The 22100-nt window shown below is 36.1% G+C and overlaps 1 protein-coding gene across 3 annotated transcripts in view; it reads right to left on the bottom strand.

Moving 5' to 3' along the window:
• Sugct (succinyl-CoA:glutarate-CoA transferase) overlaps nt 1–22100 on the bottom strand; it is a 694998-nt gene that overhangs the window by 261755 nt on the left and 411143 nt on the right. The window lies entirely within an intron of this gene.

The raw sequence follows: 22100 nt of genomic DNA, 5'->3' as shown, positions 1-22100 counted from the left end.
AATAAATTACAATTTTAGGAAATTAGCAAAAATGTTTCCAAATGGAAAAAAACAAAGAAATATGAAATGTAAAGTGAATTAAAAAAAAAAATCCTAGTAAGTATGTCATTGGTCAAATAAACATGAATGGCCTTAAGCCTTCCACTTAAAAAGAGATTGACAGATTATAGTTTTAAAAACCCAAAAAAAAAACTAATGAAGATTTGATATAAATAAAGAATATAGAAAAATGCAAATTAAAAAAGGTAGAAGTTGTAATTTTAATACAAAATGATGTGGTATTTGAAGAAAAAACACTAAAAGAGAGCTACAATGATAAAGGCATGACTTATAAACATTACACACACAAACACACAAACACACACACACACCCTAATCATGAATCAAGATATTCCAAACCACAATACAACTAAATATTTAAAACAAAAAGTAGGAACAATAAATAAATAAATAAAATTATCAATAAATAAATGAAAATGAATAAAAAATGGCCTGATCCAGGAATGGAAGATAAATCTCCCATAGAAAACTTACAATCTTACTGGCCTAAAGAACTGGAGAACAGAAATCAAGTAACTATAGCTATTAGAAAGGGAAGCAGGGAAATACCAGATGAGAGAGCCAGAAAAATCTATAAACTTGGCTTAAACTGTAGATGACCCCTGAAATGTGCATGTAGCACAGACAGCTACGAATAATAAGTTCTGAACCAATATTCCAGGTACAGGTGAGAGAGAGTTTGCAATTTGATTCCTATTTTTAAAAAATAGCATTCTTTAGGGGTATATATCAAAATACAATTTTGTTATGATAACTTAATGGGTTAATGTCAGTAGGAGAAATGTTTATGGTTATTTGGAACACTAGATACTCAATATATGTCATTTAATTGAAAATAAAAAATGATTCACAGGGGCTGGGTTTGTGGCTCAGTGGTAGAGCGCTTGCCTAGCACGTTCGAGGCCCTGAGTTCCATCCTAGCACCACATAAAAACAAACAAACAAACAAATAAATAAATAAATAAATAAATAAATAAATAAAGTTATTGTGTCCAATTATAACTAAAAAAATGTTTAAAAAATAGAAAGATGATTCACAGATAATCTATTGGAATATTGAACTATAGGCAATGTCATACATATTCAGCAACAGAATTAAAAATAATGGCCTTAAGGGTTTTAAAGATATTTGAAGGTTTCTATAAATAATTTACTACATTATAGATCTGGGCCTAAAAAGGAGATAAATAAATGAATAAATTTAAAAAATATAATTCAATATAAAAGTTCTATGGTCATGTAAATAAAGAATTGCTAGGATATATGAGAAGGACCAGCTGCCAAGTGTGAGGGGAGGTAAGTATGTATTCAGGGGAGATTTTGCTCAGAGACCCACAGAGGACTTGGCCTTGGTGACAATGGGAGTTCATCACACAGATGTGGTTGGAGGGGGAGCAGTGAATATGTCAGACAGATATTATATTGTTCATATAACATGTGATTCCAGAATAACAGAATTTCATAAATGCAACATGAAAAACAAGAAAAAGAAACCTCATAGGTGAGTAAAACTAGCCCATTTATAACAAATTATTTTAAATGGATAAAATAGGAAGGGTATACATATGACTCTCAAATTGTATGCACCAAATAAAAGAGCACCATAGCTGGTTCAAGGGTAGCTGGACCAGACACTACCTGGGGGATCTTGGGCAAATCTCTGCAAATTCAGTCTTAGTCTCCTCACCTCCTAACACTCTGAGTTGGCTTGGTAGATCATTACAGTATCTGCCATCTTTAAAGACTCAAAGCACAATGAAAATTGAAGCTCCACTTAAATATCTATTAATAAAACAAATCAGTAAAGTATCTGGTGCTTATCAAACAAATCAGTTTTGAAAACTCACTTCATAATACAAAAAAATTATAGATCTATAAATCGTGTGTGTGTGTGTGTGTGTGTGTGTGTGTGTGTGTGTTACAGTTTATTACTTAGGGGAAAAATAGACTGGATTAAGTCACACCTGGTTAAGGTGGATGGGGAGGGAGAGAGGGGAAGGAAAAGGAATTTGAAATGTCTGCAGAGCTCATTAGTGCCCTGATACCAAATGATTCAAGGACATCTTTGGCTTTGTTTCAAACAGTTGTTCTGTTCTGAGTAACATGACGACAATCTAAAGATCCACAGCTGGACTCTGGAAAATCCTGTCTGAGTCTTCTGTTATAAAAGTAACAAATTTGCTGCATTGGTTATATGACACAGGACCGTTTCAGAATGAATCCTGTCAAAGCCAGGGGCCCAGAGGAGCTGCTTTATGCAGTTTGGGTAAAAGATGGGATTTGTTTTTAAGTTGCTCTGGTATTAAGAAAGACTGAGCAAGCAGTTTTGAGAGGTCAGGGCTCAAGCTGAAACAAAAAAGTGAACATTTTTGTGTTCACACATCTTGCTGGGAGGCATTTCTGTTACTGCAACTGTCCTCAGTGCCCTTCCCCAGCCCTCCCTCCAAGCAATCCAGAGGTCACATGTTTTCAAGACGAATACTTGCCCATACCATTTGTACCCTGTCTGCTTTTGTTCCACAGAACTTTGAAAACACAATGGGATATTACAACGACACCAATTGATTTGGAAATAAGGAGATATGTAAGAACTTTCTCAGGTGCACTCTGCCTTCATTTTTCAGTAATCATGGCATCACTGAAATCTAAAGCCAGCAGGGACCTCACACATCATCAATTTAGCTGCTTATTCTTACAGAAAAGTTAATGCTTTAAACACCATAGTAATGTGATGAGATTAAAATCATAAATTTCTATCAGAGGTGTTAAGCGTTTTTCCCCAATGCTTTTTTTCCACCATTGCTCTTTAAAAGATAATCCCCATTAAGGTTAGGCCCAGAGTAATACAATAAATAATTGTCACACTTCCTCAGGCTCTTCAAGGATTGTTTTATCACCAGTGTCCCTAGCACCCTCATGAGGCATCAGTCCCAGCTCATCTTTTCTTCCTTGACTCCCACACAGCTCTCCAGAGTCTTCTGACCACTAATGAATAAACCCCATGCTGTCTGAAAGCCAGTGACCCCCAAATATTTCTAGGAATGAATTTATCTCTCTTCAAATTTAGACCTGTGGATTATTTTTTCCTTTGCGGAAGCAAAAGAAATACTTTCCTTGCTGCCAAACCAATACATTTTTTTCCCCACAATTCACCCAAGTTTTTACAGGCAATTTTCTACACTAGAATTTGCATGCAAGGTGTAAATTTTGGGGAGAGTTCCTCCTGAAAAGCCAGTTTCTCATACACCTTCCAGCAAATGCTGACCACATCCTGACCGAAGCTAAACACTGTGTAATGGTAAGCAGATCTGGACCTGTAGGAAACAAGATGCCGCATTCCGGACAGCTGTCAACGCTCATCCAGCACCCCACCTTCCTCTCATCCTGCCCCTGCAATTAGTGAATAGTGAGGTTTGGAGGTAAGCAGACACCTTCTGATCCCAAAAACAAAGGCAAAAAGTCACTTGATGGCTAATTTGCAAATGCTCTGCCAAGGTTGACCACTGTCTGAAGCTATTTCATTTCTGTGAATGTTGCTTACTAACCCCTTTTCTCCTGAGACACATGAACATCATCTTACACATTCCTCCATAATCCCAAAGAATGTTAGAATACCACATATACACACTTTATTTTTAAGTAACTGGTGCCTGGTAAAAGCTTTCTGAAGACAAAAGAATAGTTGGTTGATGACTTTTCATGCATTTAGCAAAGACTAAATCAGATTCCAGCCAATAGATTTTACTCATTGATGTAGTCATTCAATTAGATTTTTCTTGAATATCTATTTTATTCAAAATACTAGAGCAAATGATGCCATTGATGTGAACATAGCAGTGAGAGCATGAACCCCTAAAAGTCAGTAGCTGTGATCCAAGCATAACTCTGCACTCCTATATACAAGGAGTTTAGAATCTAGAATCCTGGAACAGAAGTCCAATTATGTGCATTTCCCAAATGCAGAAATTATCAGACATAGGAACTCAAAGCTATAATTTGCACTTGAGTTTACATTTTCTCATAACATTTTATATTCAGATAAAAAAATGTAACAGAACAAATTATTTGTAAATAATATTTGATCTCATTTTGATAGGAATTTTCAACATTTTAATATTTTCTTTCTCTGGGTCAATATTAATGTACTGGGGATATTGTTATTCTAAAAAGTAATTAACTCTTGCAGATAAATTAGAGCACAATTACCTATAAGTGTATGTAATATGCAATTATATCTTCCAAATATTTTATTTATAAAACATGGCAAGTCAAATTACAACTTGAAAGGGAACTTATGTGGTATTTTGATCATTGGACTTGATATTACAGATGAGGAAACTGAGACCCAGAAGGAAAGTGGTACATTTGTAAACATATATCACTTTCATCCAATAGAGTGTTCTCTATTTCACACTCACAACTTTCTCACTCTTACTCCAGGCATAATTCTAATGAGTTTGGTTGTCTAATTCTCCCACCAAATAGGAAGCAAATTAGAAAGAAAAAAAATCATAATGTTACTAGAATCAGATATAATAATTGATGAAAAATCAAAGAATTAACAACAGTAAAGGAAGAAACTGGAGGAAAAGACATTAAAAAAATCACAAAATGAATACACATGTCACAAAATGGATAGCAGTCTGGTGACATTTAATTTAAGGGCAACACCTCTGTGTACATGAATAGCCCCTAGTGAATTTACTGCATTTCAGTCTTTCTCAGTCACTTTTTGTTCCATTCTCTTTCTTCCTCACTAAGATCTAATCACACTGTTCAGTTCTATAAAACTTGCCAAGTGTCTTAACACCTCAGGGACAGTTCACACTGTTCTCCCTACTTGGAACTCTTCTCCCTACTCTTGACATGGTTGAGTCTCTTTCTTTAAGACTAAATTTACACAGTAACTAGTGCTGCATGGACACTCAGAAAATATTTTTGAATAAATAAATGAAAAGGTAAATACTATAATACTATACTGTTAACCCTGAGTCCTTCAGAACGAACTACCTTTAGAATATCCTAGCCAAAAAATCAAAGAATGGAACATACCCACTAAAAAAAATGCTTATAATAGCTCTGTCTTAAGAATATAAGCAGCAGTAACTTTGGATATGTAGAAAAATTCTTATATTCTGGGATGTAACATAATCGCCATTGAGCTACTAACTTAATGTCATAATTTCTCTTAAAACCCACATTTTTCTTGCAATGAAAATAAGATTTTGTAATAATGTAGCTATGCAGGCTTCATTTTTATAACAGCAACCTACATATCATCAACTCTGGATACCATTACTTCATATTTTGAGCATAATTTTATAAATGTTTCCCTACCAATTTTCCCAGTCAATTCAATGCAAAACAATAGCTGTCTCATCATTTAAGTCAGTTTTGGAGGTTGAATAAGACTAAAGGCTTTTTAATGCAACATGATAATATTCAAAACACACCGCAGGTCAAAGGGACCAGAGGGTCTGGTTGTTTCTTATAACTCTGAATTATTAGTCAATTAATTCAAAGTTACTTTTTTTATGATCATTCCACATGTAGATAATTGAGATTTTTACAGAAGAAATTCAAACCCACATTTGTGTCTTCTCAATGATTTCTCAGTCCAAGTTGCTCACTTCACAAGTCTAAAGACAGTTCTTCTCTGCCCCAGCTGTGCCAATTCAACCTGGAGTGGGAAACATTGAGTTCTGACACCCTTAGGAGCTACCAAGATTGCTTGATGGAAAGGAAGCTGACAGTTCTGTCAGGGATGTGAGAAGCAGAATCAGATCCAGCTTGTTCCTGCAGAGATGTGCTGGCTCCACAAAGCTGGAGATAATAAAAGCAAGTTTAGTGGATAAAATGAGCAGATATAACTCAAAGACACATGGGAAGAGACACTGAGCATAAAGATGACATTTCACATATGACTGATAGGGTAAGCAGTGCCTTGCCAAAGGTTCAGCAACCACTAGAGGAGGTAAAGGGGCTGGAGTGTCTCCTTAGGCTCTCCTTACATCTAGAATGACCGCCCTCTCAATCTTTTCACCTTTATTTAGTATTTCAGGTAATGGACTTAGAGGTCCTTGGCAGAATTATGTCCTGAAATGAAGTCTTTCAGGATTCAAAGTTCCATTACTCACATAAGTTAAGCATTTGATTTTCAAAAGTTGTCTTGGGTCATTATGTTATCTACAATCTTTGAAACAACCCTCCAAGGTAGGTGTTATTAATGAGAAAACAAACTTGATCAGAAAAATTCACTTTCCCAAGGTCACACAGCTAGTGCACAGCAAAGCCAGGATTCAAACCCATGTCCTTCAGACATAAGCTACTCTCTTGCCCTCCCCAGTATGCTTCCATACATGCTCTTCCACACTGAGGAAGTCACTGCTTTCTACTAAAGGAAGCCATTTCCCTTTGATAAAATGCAAATTAGATAAAATCTCCACAAATATATGCAAAACATTTCTATAGTCTTTACCTGAAAATGTGTCCTGGGTTTCTAAAGATTCATAACATCTCTACAATTTCATCTCCTAGTCAGAGGTCTACACAAGTCATGCCTCATGTTCAGAGAATGTAGCTGGCAATGGCCACTCTCTAGCCCCCTGTGGATTTGGAAGAAGGCTGTCCCAGTGAAAGAGGCAACCTCTGATAGCTGAGGAAGAAATTTTCTATAAAGCAGTTTTTATAGCTATCGTTGAAACAGATTTTCACTTTCTGTAAGTTTTCAGAATGATCTTTTTTTATATTGGGGATTGAACCCAGGGCCACTCTACCAATGAGCTACATCCCTTGCTCTTTTTATTTTTTATTTTGAATCAGGGACTGGCTAAGTTGCCAAGGCTGATGTCCAACTTGCAATCCTCCTGCCTCATCCTCCCAAGTTGCTGGGATTAGAGGTGTGTCCACCCGACCCAGAAAGAAAAATCTTAAGTTTAGAAGACAATGTTTTATATTTTTTTCCAAAAAACTTTACATGCTTCAGTTTGGGATTTTTGTATTGCTTTTGTCATCCCCTGTCCAAGAGAGAGAGAGAATGTGTCTGATAAAATTCTCATCAGTAGTATAGATATACTCACTGTGTACCTGAACGATGAATTTATAAATTAAGAAATGTGATACAACATCATGAGTAGTCATTTTACAAACTTTCCACTGACGCTTGCTTGTCTGCTATATCCAGAGAGATATGGTCTTTCTGTCTTGTGAAACAGAAGAAATACAAAATTTATATCTTGTGTCAACCAGTTATCCTCTCCCAGACTATGTTGTCATTTTGCAAAATGGAGACACTGAAAATACCTGCTGTAGAAAGTTTCATAGAACCATTCCCATGAAGATCTTTTATAAGTGGCAAAGTCCCATAAGCCCTCCAATTGCCAGGGTATTGTCTAACTTAGAACCTGTTTTCCATATCATCATGACATTCCACTTAAGAACAACCTTCTGTAGCTTCAATAGATTGTGGTGCTGCTGAATTGGAAATGCCTTTTGAAAGTTTAAATTGAGTTATCCTTTTTTTTTTTTTCCTCAGTCATCTAGATTGCAATTCTGAAGTGAAGACTTCAATTATTTGGAGAAGTCTATTCACAGTTGTGGTGGCTGCTGTGCTCCCACAAAAGGTAGGAAACAGACCCTGTGATGTGCTGGAATGTTGACCTCCCCAGAAGAGGGCATGAGAATGACTCTGACAGTAAGACAGCGGGAAAGGGATTCTCTCATGAAGGTCACTTGCACCAAAGCCCTAAGGGCTGGCAAAAGGAAGTAGCATGTCCATATATAGATACCCACAGTGCAAGAAGAAACCCCTCTTCATGTTGTATTAATATTTTCAGTAACTTTTTAGATAATATCTAGGTCTATAATGATTACAGTGTGGTTAGGAAATGAGCAGTAATGAACAGTGTTGAATTATTTCATCTTCTAAGAAAAAAGTCCAGAACAAAGACTAATGATTATCCCTAGCAAGTAAAATATTGCAGACCACAAAACGGTTTGCCATTCTAATCCATTTGAAGCATAAACAAACACATACTTGCATGCACACACAAACCCCTACACAGAACCTATAGTCAAATGCTGAAAGAGTTAATTTAGGCCTTGGAGAAAACCTGCTTTAAGCACTGGTTCAAAAGCTCTTAAATAGCAGCAAAATCAATACACTTTTATCAGACTTCAGTGTTTATAGAAGCAATACAAAACAGGATTTTGTTAAATGTATATATTATGCCAGATCAAACTGTAAGTTAAAACATCTGTGTCCAAGTTAATCTCAGATATAGCATGGAGATTATTTGAATTGTGTGTTTCCTTTTGTGACCTTTTTAGATGTGGCTTTCAGGGGGATGGGTGGGGGAATAATTTTCTTAAGCTTTTAGTTGTCTGCAACTGTGCCAACAGTTGAACAAAACAGCAATATTTTTTAAAGTTACCCAGATGAATAACAAAAAGAAAGAAAACCCCTTTAGTAATTTTGAAATAGTGTTGTATAGGGAATCTTAAAAAATAAATTATAGACACATAAATACAGGTATGCACATCTAAGATTGCTATAGGCTATCCATGACATAAAAGTTTCAATTAAAACCATTCTTATGAGCAATAATCACATTCTGAAAAAGCATACACAACTTGCTAGTGGATTATACCACTTCCCTGATGAAACAAGCCTTAAAACATAAGCCAATATAATGTACTTAGCTTAATATGCACTGATATTCTTAACACAATAAAGGTTTTTAAAGTCTTATAGAAAGTCCTTGGTTCTTGTTTGTAAGAGACAAGAAAACAAGAACTGAAGTTGATGGAAGCCTTCTTTTTTTAGATCTGTTTTTAAGGAATCCAGACATCTGTAATTCAAATCCATTTTGATTGAAACAATAAATTTGATTCAATTCTGAAATTTCATTTCAAAAGTGTAAGAGAGAAATTCATGGGACCCCTCAAAGAAAATGACAAGCCTGGTCTCTGAAATATGTCAGGAACACATTAACACCATGTAAAAATAACAGCAGAGCCAAACCAAAGTCACAGCGGCCAAATGGCCTAAAAACAGGGCTTTAGGAGAGGAACTTGCAAATCTAATATTAATTGTATCTTTGGTAAATGACCAGAACTTACAATTGAACCACCTTAATAAATATTGTGTGTGTGTGTGTACAGTAATCATATTCTTTCTTTGTTTAGTTTGTTATGTACTGGTAATAGACTTGAACCCAAGATTAAGAGCACTGCATTATAACTGTTCCATGTGGACCAGGATCATTCACAATCTATGAAAGTATTCATTGTAGCTATAATGTGATCAAACTCTTCCAGGTGCTAGGTATAGCACCATGAACAACACAAAACACCTGCTTGAAGAAGCTTCTATTCTGGCAGAGAGAAATGCCATTCACATAGTATACATAGGGATACAGATATATGTATATCTCATGTCAGATGTTAAGCACTATGAAGAAAAGGAATCAAGGAAATAAAACAAAATAAACAGAAAGAGGTGCTTCTCCGTTGAGGTGACATTTGAGCACAGCCCCTGTATGTTTGTAGAAAGAATATCCCATACAGACAGAACAGGAAATATAAGACTACCACAGCATGAGTTTGCTTATTATACCTGAGGAACATCAGAGGCAACTATGGGGCTGAAGCAGAGCAAGAAAGTTGGACAGAGGCAGCAAAGAGAGGAAACTAGGGTCGGATTATTCCAGTCATGGAATTCCTATTGATTATCATGGAAAGTCATTGGGAGGTGTGAGCACAAGAGGGGCATGATGATCCTAGTGTTCAATAACTAGGGCAAATCAAACAATTAGAACTTCCACCTAAAGTAGACCATGTTTTACTCAGCATGATGGTTAAAACAGAACCTAGCATGTTGTAGATGTTCAGTCAAGATGTATTGAATGAATATATGATGTTAATAGCCTATGCCCCCAAAAAACTTATCCACAATTAGACACTTATTTCTTTAATCAAAATCCTGTTTCCTTTTTCATTGCAAAACAGTATAAAAACTTAGCTACTTTAATCATCTGTGTGTTTTGTGAATTAGTTGACAAATAAATTTGGTCCAAAGGGACTATAAGTGGAAATTAAGTCACATTTAGAAATATCTTTTTATTTATTTTTTTTATTGTTGCTTGTTCAAAACATTACATAGTTCTTGATATATCATATTTCACACTTTGATTCAAGTGGGTTATGAACTCCCATTTTTACCCCGTATACAAATTGCAGAATCACATCAGTTACACTTCCATTGATTTATATATTGCCATAGAAATATCTTAAGAAGAGAATCTGGATTAAAAAAAATAATCAAGGGGTTAAGAGTTGTGTACTATATTCTTAAGAGGGAATGCTACTAAAGGGGGGAGACAATAATAGTGAATTCTGCTTATTTTTTAACTGCCCCAAAATCATCCTTGGTAATGACACCTGCCTATATCCACAACATATCTTCACTGCCCACACTCCTTCTTCAGAATTCAGTTTTTCTAGCTGAAGGATTCGGTTTTCACTCCTGAATTTCCATTCTTCCTAGAGTACAGGAAATTGGATCTGTTGTTGCTTATACAAGAACATAGTTAGCAAGTGTTTTGCACCTAGAACAGAGTAACATTGGGCCTTAGAGAAATTTGAAAATTATCTTCATTCTCAGTATACAAAATGCTGCTCTAAAGTAATAAATCTGCTGGGTGTGGTGGTCCATGCCTATAATCCCAGCAGCTTGGGAGGTGGAGGCAGGAGGATAGCGAGTTCAAAGCCAGCCTCAGCAATTTAGCAAGACGCTAAGCAACTAACTCAGTGAGACCCTGACTCTAAATAAAATACAAAAATAGGGCTGGGGATGTGACTCAATGGTCAGGTGTCCCTGAGTTCAATCCCAAGTACCCACCCCCCCAAAAAATAGAGTAATAAATCTGTTTTTTGGAGTGCAGATAGGGAAATTGGCCATTAGGGAGATCTGATTCCTTCCAGCACTAGGTATAGAAAGTTAGGCCCAGCCCCCTCTATAAGAGGGCATATTAACAAATACTATTGACTCAGGACTGAGTAATAGTGAGTCCTTCCCAGGTGTGATGGTTAATCTGGGTTGTTAATTTGATTAGACTAAGAGATGCCTACAATTAAGAAACTTCTGGTATATTGATGAGGGTATTTCCAGAAATGATTGGCATGTGGGAAAACAAATTAAGGGAAAAGACCCACTCTCAATGTGGACGGCAACATCCAATAGGCTGGAAGCCTGAATGGAACAATAGGTGGAAGAAGGATGAAGCTGAGAGACACAAGCTCCATTCTTCAGGAGCTGGTGCTTCCATTGCTACTGCAATCACCTGAGGACATCATGCTCCAGCTCCTCCACTCTTTGAAAGCAGATTCTTGCCAGTGAATCTGCTGGCAAGAGTTTCCAGGCTCAGCCGAGCTGCATCACTGGTCCCTCGTGTTCTAAGCTTCTTGGACTGAGCAGCCTCTGATTCCTCTGGCTCTCCAGTCTGCAGACAGTCATTGTGGGACTATCCAACTTCTGACTGTGAAAGTGCATTTAATAAATCTCCTTCTTATAATCATGTATGTACACATCCTCTAGAGGTTCCTCTAGAGGACCCTGACTGATATTCTAGGTTGTATATAGAAATTATCTTCATTCTCAATATACTATGTAGTTGTCTAAATGATGAACATATCTCCATTAGGAAAAGAAACTAGGATTCTGATTCATGAATTAAGGCAAGGAAAGAATAAATGGAAAATAACTATTATATAGAACAATTTCAAGCACATTTCTTTTTCCAATGTTATATACATGTGTTCTTTTATGACAAAAATAACTTTTCTTTGATCATAAATGTCCCACAGACTTATTCTTTGAGATGCTGCATATTTTCAACAAAAAGAGAAAACACCAACAATTCAAACCCAGAGGTAAAAAGCATTAACATTTTGGTATGTTTCCTTATACTTATTTTTTCTTCATATATACCTATCTACTCATGCTATTTATGTCTTTAATTCCCTGCCTCATTGCACAAAGAAGTTGGGGTGACCATGTAGTGGACATTTGCAACTACTTTTAAACATTATTTATTGTACAGAGTAGAATCCATATCTCAGAGGCAAATATTCTAAAAATTACATTAAGTCAGGCCTCGGTTCAGTGAATTATTTTTGCCAAATTCTGTGGTGTAGATTGCCAGATGGCACAAATGGAGACGTAGCATGCCCTTTCTTCAATATCAATCCTCTAACTCAGGGGCTGGCAAACTTCATCCCTGGGATCAAATCCAGCTGCCACCTACTTTTGTAAATAAAGTTTTGGATCTTTATTTGTTCCAAAGTATTGTGTTCCAAAGCACTGGAACACAGCCATACTCATTTGCTTTTGTACTGTCTAATGTGGTTTTCACATTACAACAGCAGAGGTAAGGTGCAATAGAGTGATTACAACAAAGAGAGGTGACTTGTAAAACTACATTTCTAGGATTACTTACTCTTTCCGTACAAGGCAGAAAATTATTCTTGCAAAGACCATGAGACTAACAAGGTCTAAAATACTATTATCTAGATGGCTTTTTACAGAAAACATTGACTGCCTCACATAAGCATCACCTCCCATGGAATGTGTGGAAGAAAAATATTGCATATATGTCCAACTATCCCCCTTTCCACATTTATCTTGATTTGGTTAGGTTTTTCCATACAGATTGAGTATCCGTTATCTTAAATGTTTGGGCTCACAAGTGTTTCAGATTTGGGGTTCTTTTCAAATTTTGGAATACTACATATACATGATGTATCGTGGGGACAGGAACCAAATCTAAACACAAAATGCACTTGTGTTTCATATAGACCTTATATACATAGCCTGAAGATAATGTTATACAATGCTTCTAATAATTTTGTGCATGAAATAAAGTTTCATGGTGTGGAATTTTCCATTCAGAGTTTGGTATTTGGATTAGGGATGCTCAGTCTATATTATGAGTTTCAAAATCAATATGTCCCTATTGAATATAGAGGTTCTGGGACATACCAGTTCTGCTTTGTTTTGCTTTTCATCTTACTTATCCTCAGTTGCAAGATGGCATTCTCAAGGTGGTTGGAGATAAAAGAGGCAGTGGTACTGGCACCCAATGGAGGCAATTCTAAATGGGGTAACACTCCAGAATATCCTAACAAGGGTATCCCAGTTCCTGCTATGAATTTTTAAGGACCAACACAGCCATCCCTGAGTGAGCACTTTTTATTTGCTCTAATTGCCAGCACAATTCAACCTTTCAGTAAATTAACCATTCATTCTTTAATTATCAAAATTCATTCCATAGAGGGAGAACTTCTTCCACTCCTAATGTAGAAAGCCATACGAGGTTCTTGCCCTAGCAACAAGGTCAAATAATCTACAAATAATGAATTTTCTTGAGCACATGCTCCAACTAATATAGCAAGGCAATTAGGTGAACTGAATTCTAAAATATTGACAAATCCTCCTTTGGAATTTGGAGGGATGGAGTACACAAACTATTTCACCTTTGGCAGAGCTTCAGAAGAACTACCTGCCATAAAAATAGGTAAGAAGAAAACAGCGAAGTTTTTAAAAAGTTCTTGAACTCTGAATTTAGAAGAACATGACAGAATAACAGGTATTGTAGTGAAGTCTGTAATAAGTGCTTTTCCATGGCATCCACCAATTCCTGAGAATAGGATGGAAGATTGGAGACCACCCTTCAGTGGCATTTATACAAGTGGTAACCACCTGCCACTGAGGGACAGGGATTAAACCCTTCTCTCACAGGGAGTCAGAGCCTTAATCTGCCAAGAGAGGGGCAGGAACTGTTTCAACTATCTGAGCCAAGGAAAAGATGCATACTTCCAATCAATTCCAGTATAACCTCAAATTCAATATGTCCAAAGAAGGACTCATTTGCTTCCTTTTAAAACCTCTACTATATTCCTTAGCAATGGATAGTGCTGACACTCAGCATACCACAAACTCTGGACTTCATCATGATTCCTTTAGTCTGATCTCTCATTCCTCAGAGTGAAACTGGTCCATCTTCCTAAATATCTCTCAGATCTAAGGAAGAAAGTTTTTTTTTAATTAAAAAAAATTAGTTGTATATGGACACAGTAAATTTTATTTATTTATTTATTTTTGTGCAGTGCTGAGGATTAAACCCAGTGCCTCACAAGTACCAGTCTAGAGGTCTACCACTGACCTACAAAGCCAGCCCAGGAAGAGAGCTTTTTAATTGCCATTGCAGGTCCTCACCATTGTCTCCCAGTCTATAACAATGACTTTATAATTACTACTGTCTTTATTTTACCTTCCTATATTAAGGAATTTCTGTCCCTTCTTAAAATTCTTCAAAGTCTCTCCATATTCTTCAAGATGAATTTTGAACTCCTCAGCACAGCAGAAAAATCTCCCCACCTCACCAAAAGCACCCCCATACATACTCCTGGCCCATCCTGATCCTTATGCTTCAGTTACATTGAAGGAACTACCATCACATCAATATACTGCACCCTCTTGCACCTTAAGTGCCCTTCCTGCCTCTTCTACTGGTAAACTGACATTCACCTTTAAGACTCAGCTTAAGGGGAGGATCCCCTCTCTGTGAAACCATCCCCAAATCCCTCCCTGCAGCCCTGTTGTGCTTCCCATTATCACCCCTGCCAGCCTATGACACCCACAAAAAAAAGACTATATGTCTATCTTTTTCCTAATAGGGACTTAAGAACAATGCCTGGTACAATTGATGTTCAATGTCTTTGTTGACTAAATTTACAGCTTAAAGGAAATTACATATATAATGTTTTTCCAAATCCCAGTTTCAATACATAGTTAAAATCATCACTACTACCAATGGAACATAACCCAGTCACCAATTTCAGATAAAAGATGTTTGTCTGTTTCTATTTATGAGTTCTGAAGGACATTTCAGGAAAAGCAAGCTGAATTTTCTCATCCCATAAAGAAGACCCCAAATGAAGGCTTTTATACATGGTTTATACCACTCTACCCTTTGGTAAACTGGATGTGTTCCATCATGGCGTCATGGTGCTACTCGAGTTCTATAGCAAGTTGCTTTTACTAACATAAGTAAAAAGGCTTGTATCTAGGCCTCAGCCACTTGTGAGTAATTTCTGAAAAGTGTGTATTCAGTGATAACATTCCTACAGTCCAAACACAGGCAGTGCTTTAAAGAAAGAACAATGTGGTGATAATCACCATTTATTTTCAAGTGTTGCATATTTGTTTCAACAAATTTCAAAACATTTCCCAAGGGATTTTAAAGAAAGCCACCAAGTATGTTTAACAAAACAACATATGGAATGCTAATTTTGTTGTGATGCTATACTCTAATACAGCAAGAAACAGATTTTTCGTAAAATCAGCAGATTTGCAAACACTAATTAGGAAACATTGAAAACTATCAAGGTCAATTTAAAAATCCATTTGAAAACAAATATTCGTAGTCTTGTGAGTTCTAGTAATTTTTCACCAGGGACTCACTGAACATCAACAAACTTTCAGTGTGAAGTTTGCAGTGAAAATAAATAAATAAAGATATAGTTTTGATTTTTTTTTTTAATACAAAGCCAAACGGTGAGGTTTGGAGGATTGAGTGGAAATAACTAATTTGTCTCTATCAGTACAATCTCTCCTTGGGAATCTAAGGTCCTTGGGGTATAGGATTTCTACTCAATTTAAGATACATTTCTCTTAAGAGACTTCCCAGGAGTTCTGTGCCTGCATAAGGGAGTATATGCAGGATCAGTGCTATTAACTCTTTGCAAGAATAATTTTCTGCCCTGTACGGAAAGAGTAAGTAACACGAAAAATGTAGTTTTATAAGTTGCCTTTCAATTCTTGCTTTTGCCCTATAGCCATTACTTTATCTATTTCCCTATCCATTGCCCCTGACATTGTCTAAAATACAATGTCAAAAAGGGGGGGAAGGAGATATAGATGTTCATATGCAGATATATGCATTTCATATGTGTATATGTTTGCATGCTTGCTTCTGTGTGTGTGAGAGAGATTCCAAATTTTCATATTTTAAACTAGTAAGTATTTGTTAAATACCCACATGATAAACTTAGCCTAGCTATATGCTTAGGGTCACTCATCTCTCATCATAGTTAACTCCATGCAGAGAGGATGTATATTTAGAAAGGTTGTATATTTAGAAAGCCACTAGTGACATCATGACATTTTAAACAGGATAATTCATAACAAGCTATTCTTTCAGCTAAGAACCCTACACCAACAACACAAGAGTTGGTTTGAATCCAAATAGCAAAGGTTAAATACATATCCAGAAACCAAAACTTTTATATTAAATAGTTTGACTTATTACTGTTTTATCTCTTTAAGTCTTGCCTTGTTCTAGAAGGGACTCAAAGTAGTGTTGCTTGAAATAAGATTGAGACTGGCTAAAGTTTTGAAAAGTATCATTAAATGGAATTTCTCCTTTTGTTGCTATTGTATTCCCTTTGAGGAAATTTGATGTAAATAACTCACCCTCAAGTGATCTGTCTTCTGTCCCAAAGACCCACAATACCGGACTGGCCTGATGAAGATCCCAAACACTTTGAGAAAACCATGTGAAATTACAGAAAAACAAGATGCAGAGTATGTCAGAGTAAATGTTATAGATTAGTTAAAACTTTAACTGATTCCTTAAGGGATATTGTCTCATACATAAATACACTTTCTCTCCCCTTTTCTTCTTCTATTACATTTCACTGTTCATGATTTTTAAAAAATGAAGAATTTGAGTCTATAATGTGGGAAGGACAATCTTAACCAACAAACAATGCTATTAGATATAATGGTATCTAGGATTTTTGCCTATAGATACAAAGAGAGAATCCAGTGACTAAAACACAAAACATTGGAAGTTTTAAATATTATTTACTGCTAAGAGTCTAAAACACTCAAACATCATAGCACAGTGATTGCCAAATCCAAATTAGAGTTAGTGGGTTTTTTAAAAGTTTCTCTTAGGGGACTATTTCAGCTCTATGGAGAGGCATGATACATAAGGAGATGGAGCATCTGGCTGAAGACCAATGTGCCTATGAACCCAAACCGAGTGGACCCATATGGATAGCTTTTATGAAATCATAAACAGTAACACTGAAGAACATCCTAGGCTTACAGTGCTTTATGGCATTAATAATTAAACTAGTCTCACTACATTCCTGGGGTCATTGCAAATTTTGACAAGATCTAAAAATTTTTCAAGTAATCTAATTATTCTCTTATTTATTCATGTAACATACAGTGAAAATTTTTTTTCTCTTTCTTTTCATTGGATGTTTAAAATTCAAAGCTACCCAAGCACCCTATTTTGATGCCCGGGGATAATTCACATGTACTTCCCTCATGAGAAAGAAAAAAAAAATTAGTGATACAGATATCAAAATCCCTGAGGCAGAACAGGAAATAGCAAAATGCAACACAAGGAATAAATATATTCTTTTTTGGGGCTGGGGATGTGGCTCAAGTGGTAGCGCGCTCGCCTGGCATCCGTGCGGCCCGCGTTCGATTCTCAGCACCACATACAAACAAAGATGTTGTGTCCGCCGATAACTAAAAAATAAATATTAAAAAAATTCTCTCTCTCTCTCTCTGTCTCTCCTCTCTCACTCTCTCTTTAAAAGAAAAAAAATTCCTTAAAAAAATATATTCTTTTTACTGTGGCAAAAGATGTATAACATAAACTGTGATACTTTGACACTTTTAAACATATAATTTAATTGCATAAAGTACATTCACAATGTTGTGTTATTATCACTACTATTTCCAGAAATTTTTTCTTTTAATCTTCCCCCAAAATAACTTTGTATTCAATAAACAATTAATCAATAACTCCTCACTCTACCCCTCAGTCCCTATAACCTCTGTTCTATTTGCAATCTCTGAGAATTTGCATATACACTGCACACTGCACGTTAAGTGAGATCTTTTGTCATTTTGAGTCCAACATGTTTCAAAATTCATTCATGTGGTAGCATGATCAGAATTTTATTCCTCTTTATGACTGAATGATATTCCAGTAGAAAATATGTAGAAAAATATATACTACATTTTTATTCAGACAAGGCTTCAAGATAAAGTTGATAGCTGTGAAATTCTTCCAGCTGTCATTGACCACCCCCCCACATAACTGCCTACGATCTATGCTTGTAATATGCTTTTTCACATGGTGAATTTTTCTTTTTTTCCTTTTAGTTTTTTCTACTATATAAATTATCAGCATTAATTTTTACAATTTGCTATTCTGTGTGTTTCATCTTTGCAAGATTTCCAATACTAGAGGTGCAAACTGGGTAAAGAGTTTAGAGCATTCTAATTTATTTTATGGAGCTTTTGCAAATATGACTTTGAGAAAGTGCCTTGTTATACTGTGTCAGCATCGTGTGTGTACACACAATGTCTACATTTGTGGAAAGATAAAAGTTCTTAATATCTTGTTTCTTTAGGCAAGTACGTTTTCAAGGGTGATCAATCACAATTTTTCATTGATCTCATCAAAAGACAGGTTATCTATCACATTATTTTGAATGACCACAATTACAAAGCTAGGTAATACACCTATTTCTTTATGGTTTGTTAGCTCGCAACTATTATTCCAATGTGACTGTCATTAGTATACTTGAGCATTTATGCTTGCAAAAATATGCATGTTGTTATTGCTTATTTCATATGTACACTATGCAGTGTTCTGTTATGTTTTAATATGTCTCTCAAATAAATTTTCTTTTTGTAAAAGGTAAATAAATATCTTTAAAAGATTCTTATTAGTTTTTCCAGATTGTATTTTTGGGATTTTCAGCCTTCAAGATTCTCGACTTTAGAAATTTTGATCTTTTAGGATTGTTGACATTCAGGATTATGGCCCCAAAGCAGTCTCTTCTGAGAGTTTTATAGTTTTAGCACTAATATTTAGGCCTTTGATGAATTTTGAGTTAATTTTTGTTTAAGATAAAGATCCAACTCCATGCTTTTACATATGGGTACCCAGTTTTTCCAGTTGAAAAGACTCCTTTCCCCATTGACTGGTGTTAGTATCTTTGTCAAAATTAACTCCTGAAAGCTGTGTGGGTTTATTTCCAGTATCTTTATTCTATTATATTGGTCTATATGCCGGCCTTTCTGCCAAACCATACTGTTTTGATTACTACAGCTTTATAGTAATTTTTATAGTAAATTCTTTTTCAAGTTTGTTTTGGATACTTGGGATACCTTAAAATAGGTTTTCCTATTTCTGCCAAAAATATCACTGGGATTTTCATAGGAATTGTACTGAATACTTTGGGTAGTATTACCATCTTAGGACTATGATCTTCCAATCTATGAACATGGCATATCTTTCCATTTATTTATGTCTTCTTTAATTTGGATCAATGCATATACTTTTAGCTTGTTTTAACAAGCACTTAACTCTCATTCTCTTGCAGACAACTGTTCTCATCATTTATTGAATCCTCATAATGACCTGAGGAAATACTATTTTAATTCCACTTTATGGATAAAGAAATGGAAGCACAAAAAAGTCAAATAACTTATGCAAGGTCACATGGCTAATAAGTGGTAGAGCTGGGATTTAAACCCATGACTTTGGAATACATGCTCCCATTGCGCTGTGGTCCTTTTTCAAGCATCAGTTCATTCAACAAATATTGACACACTACCTGCCAGTTCCCCAGAATCAAGCTCCAACACAAGATTGCATGCATAAGAAATTTATTAAGGAAGTTATCCCAACAGAAACCAGTTAAGGGAATGAGGAAAGCAGGAAAAGAAAGAAGTAGCCCAGCAATGGTTTGGTGTCAGGTGAGGTCCCTACCTCAGTCTAACCTTGTGGAGAGCTGACTACTGTGCATCCACTTTAAGGCAAGACAGCTAGGGTTTGCACTACTGCATCACTCACTGGCTACAGATCCTTCTGCTGGCTAGGTACACTTCCACGCTATCCTAAGTCTCCCTGTGCCTGAGTAGAGTGGCTCCAATAATCCCGATCCTCTGAAGAAAGTTACAAGTTCAGGTGGGTAAAAAACAAAGTGTTCAGAAGCTGGAGGACAGATACACAGAGGTGATAACATGGATCTAAGGGGTATGGACAGAGGCCCACTGTGTAATGCACTGTACTACACACCAAAAGAAGCAAGATGTATGAGATCATACAGTCCACTTCAAAGATGTTATATGTTAATAGCAAAACATTCATATTTTATACAGGGTAGACAGAAATAAGTACTATAAGAGAGGCAAATAAATTGCTAAGAAGTTGAAAAAAAGAGTAACAACTCTTTTACATCCTAGCTGAGGAAATCAAAAATAGATCATTGAAGAACTAATCATGACCTTTGATCTAGGTATTGCAATTGATAAGACTTGATGAAAGTCTTTAAGGCCACATTTTGTGAGTAGCCACTCAGAGGCATGAAGACATAGAGCAATTTCATCATTTGGCAATATTGTACTTCCATATCTATGAGTTCTTCAGAAGGTGTTAAAATGCATGTTCTCAGGACCTTCCCCATATATACTCAATCACTCATACTGTAGTCACTGCAGCAAGCCCTGCAGTGACTACAATGCATACTCAAGCTGAAAGGAGACTGTTCTACAACACCTAGTACTGCAGCTCAGAAAGTTCATCTGAGCTCCACATGTACTAGGCCATCTGTGACCTTGCTGCTGCCTGTTGGTACTCTCTCCCACTCCTTGTCCTGACTAGATGAAGAGACAGTCATCCCAGAGAGCAGCCTCTTGCCAACAACAAGCTCAAGTCTCAAATGGTCCAGAATTCCATGAGGCCCATTCAGAGAGAAAAAACCTGACAGAGGAATGAATTCATTGATGAGATAGCAGGGCCTGAACCTAAATGAGCTGGATCCTCATTATGGACTTCCTGCGAGTTCTTGGAGTTCTGACTCTTCCTCCTTCTTTGGGAGCTGAGTCAGCTTAAGGGACTCATAATAACCCACCTCAAAAAATGACTGACCAACTATTTATATCAACTGAGGAGAAATGGAAGTAGCACCACCACAGTTTGAAATCACATGTAAAGTATGGTCTAGAAGTTCAGGTATTTCTACAGAAAAATGGTTGAGAAATGACAATATATAATATACACAAATATGATTTATAAAATAAATAGAACAGTTTAGTGGGGCAAGTTGTGCAGAAAAGATTTATGAACATATGATCTGGGGGGCAGACATCTGAGATTGGGCTGAGGAAGCATTAGGCCTAGGAAGTGAACAGAGGTTGAGCTTTAGGAAAATGGATCTGGCAGGGTGTGCAAAATAGCTTAGAAAGGAGAGATCCTGGAAAAGGACAAATCTGTTAGAAGGCTCAGAAGTAGAACTGTGATAAAGGAGAAAAACACACAAGAAATGGTGGAAACAAAATTGACATATGTTCAGCAAAGAAAAAACAAAGAGATGTTTTTATGCAGACTACAGATATATACCTCTTCTGCATAATTGTGCTTTTTAGCTGAAACACAAAATTCATTCTTACCCTTAAAACAATGGTGATTAAGATTATCCACACAATAAAACAGAATAGAGAAGATGCAACCACAAAAATGCTGTTTAACTCTCCAACTTAACATAGAAGAGTTCTGAAACGTGAACAAGCTAAATAATTCCAGGTGTCTTTAAGACAAATGCACATGATCACACTTTAAGCTACAAATACAGTCATTCCCCCACAAAGTTGGCAGTTTATAAATCAATGAAATGCTAATCTCCATGTCACTAAACTCTCCAAGATCTGTCAGATTAGGTTTAGAGAAACCAGCCACCCTCAGAGGTAGGCATGTCTTATCATGAGCTAATCAAAAATAACAAATTAAAATCTGTATTATTTTTACTATTTAATACTAATATCAAATATTTATTGAGTACATATTTTGTGTCAGGCACTATGCTCATTATATGCCTTATATCTCTTATTACTAAAACACAGAATTAAATGCATTGCCCAACATTATGGAGCTTTTAAGTAG

The sequence above is a fragment of the Callospermophilus lateralis genome, chromosome 1 (assembly GCF_048772815.1).
Source record: "Callospermophilus lateralis isolate mCalLat2 chromosome 1, mCalLat2.hap1, whole genome shotgun sequence".
Classification (NCBI taxonomy): Eukaryota; Metazoa; Chordata; class Mammalia; order Rodentia; family Sciuridae; genus Callospermophilus; species Callospermophilus lateralis.
Note: the sequence above shows the minus strand (reverse complement) of the source record. Positions and strands in the feature narration are given on the sequence as shown.